This window comes from Peromyscus californicus, unplaced genomic scaffold (assembly GCF_007827085.1).
Source record: "Peromyscus californicus insignis strain IS unplaced genomic scaffold, ASM782708v3 Scaffold_7__1_contigs__length_154581171, whole genome shotgun sequence".
NCBI lineage: Eukaryota > Metazoa > Chordata > Mammalia > Rodentia > Cricetidae > Peromyscus > Peromyscus californicus.
The window spans coordinates 90,633,002-90,635,297 of record NW_026294595.1 but is presented as its reverse complement, the minus strand read 5'-3'; the positions used below and the strand labels follow the sequence as shown (position 1 = coordinate 90,635,297).

The 2,296-nt window shown below is 47.2% G+C and overlaps 1 pseudogene; it reads left to right on the top strand.

The window, feature by feature from the left end:
* Positions 1 to 868: 868 nt before the first annotated feature.
* LOC128100500 (core histone macro-H2A.2-like) lies at positions 869 to 1,978 on the top strand (annotated as a pseudogene).
* Positions 1,979 to 2,296: the final 318 nt, after the last annotated feature.

The window sequence follows — 2,296 nt, the reverse complement described above, 5'->3', positions numbered from 1 at the left end:
CACAGAAAAATATTTTGTGTTTATTTTAAAATATATACAAATGATACCTGGGCCTCTTAAATATTTATTTATTTACTTACTTTTTTTTTTAACCTATAGGTTTTGCTTATATATTACGGCTTCCAGCTTTGGTTTTTTTTTTTTTTTTTACTTTTTTACTTTTTATTGAAAATAGATTCTTGATTTGACACGCACAGATACAACCCCAAGAAAGGCAGGGTCCTGCCTAACACTGGCGGGCAGAACCTGCGGCTGAGGATTGGCGCACACTAGGCCACGCATGCCCTGAGTCCGCAGCGCAGCACCAGTATTGTGTAATGTAGCATGAATCTTAAAGAGTCTTATTAATAAATTCAAACCTGAGGCCAATTATTGGGGTGAGTGCTGGAAGATCAGAGAAGCAGAACAGGCCACAACTACCTCACCTCGCCAATTTCTCAGCTGATCCTGTTTCCTCAGAGTGGAAGCTTCTGAGTCCTCATCCAAAATGAATCTTAGCTGAACTGTGCTGCTCAAAGCCTAAAAGCTTAACAAGCCAAATGCTGCTAGTTTCTGGTCCTCACGCCTTATATACCTTTCTGCTTTCTACCATCACTCCCTGGGATTAAAGGCTCACTTTCTGGGCTTAAAGGCGCGAGTCACCATGCTTGGCTGTATCCTTGAACACATGGATTTCTGCCTCTGGAATGCTAGGGTTAAAGGCATGTGCTACCTCTGTCTATCCTCTATGTTTAATATTGTGGCTGTTCTGTCCCTGACCCCAGATAAGTTTATTAGCGTGCACAATATTTTGGGGAACACAATACCACCATAGTGTAAGTGCCAGGAAGCCACTGTGTCAGCAAGCTGAGAGAGAAACTGAGGCAAGATGTCAGGCCGGAGCGGGAAGAAGAAAATGTCCAAGCTGTCCTGGTCAGCCAGGGCCAGTGTCATCTTTCCAGTAAGTCAGTTGATGCGTTACCTCAGAAAAGGAACATTCAAGTACTGATCCGTGTTGGCGCACCGTCTACATTGCCGCCGTCATTGAATACCTTGCAGTGGAAATCCTAGACTTGGCTGGGGATGCTGCGAGGGATACCAAAAAATCCTGGATAGCCCCCAGACACACCCTGCTGGCCGTTGCCAACGATGAAGAGCTCAATCAGTTGCTGAAAGGAGTGACCATCGCCAGTGGGCGTCGAGAATTCACCCTGAACTGCTGGCCAAAAAGCGAGGGACCAAAGGAAAGTCAGAAACGACCCTCTCCCTACCCCCAGAGAAAAGAGGAAGGAAGGCCACATCGGGCAAGAAGTGAGGTGAGAAATCCAAGGCCACCAAGCCACGGACGTTCAAGAAGTCCAAACCAAAGGACAGCGATAAAGAAAGAACATCAAATTCCACCTTGGAAGATGGGCCAGGGGACGGTTTCACCATCCTGTCTTCCAAGAGCCTCGTTCTGGGGCAGAAGCTATCCCTGACCCAAAGTGACATCAGCCATATTGGCTCCATGAGGTTGGAGAGCATCGTCCACCCAACCACAGCCAAAATCGACCTCAAGGAAGAGATAGGAAAAGCCTTGGTAAAGGCTGGGGGTAAAGAGTTCTTGGAAACAGTAAAGGAGCTTCTCAAATCTCAAGGCCCTTTGGAAGTTGCTGAAACTGCCGTCAGCCAATCCAGTGGACTTGCAGCCGAATTTGTCATCCACTGTCACATCTCCCAGTGGGGCTCCGACAAATGTGAAGAACAGCTGAAAGAGACCATCAAAAACTGCCTGTCTGCAGCTGAGGACAAGAAGCGGAAGTCCGTCGCCTTCCTGCCTTCCCCCAGTGGCAGAAACTGCTTTCCCAAACAGACAGCCTCCTAGGTGACCCTCAAGGCCATCTCTGCCCACTCCGATGACTCGAGCGCATCCTTGCTGAAGAACGTGTAATTCCTGCTCTTCGACAGAGAGAGCATCGGCATCTATGCACAGGAGATGGCCAAGCTGGACACCAATTAGCTCTCCAGAGGGGACAGAGTAGGACCAGTGTCGTGTCACAAGAGCGGGTTTTTACTTTTTTAAAGGATTGAGGAAGGGCGACATGGTGGAGGAGCAGAGGGTAGCTGAAAAGGTAGCAAAGGCCATGGGAACAGGTTCTCCCAGCCTGGGGAAGGGGCCACTGCATTTTATATTCTCTTTACAAAGGACCTTTCCTGAAATTAATCAGGTCTCTACAGGGGTTTCTTTCCATGTGTTTTCTTTCTGTTGTTTTAGAACTTAACAAACAAACAAACAAAAAAACCCATAAAAATAGACCTTGTTTAGATTTATAGCACT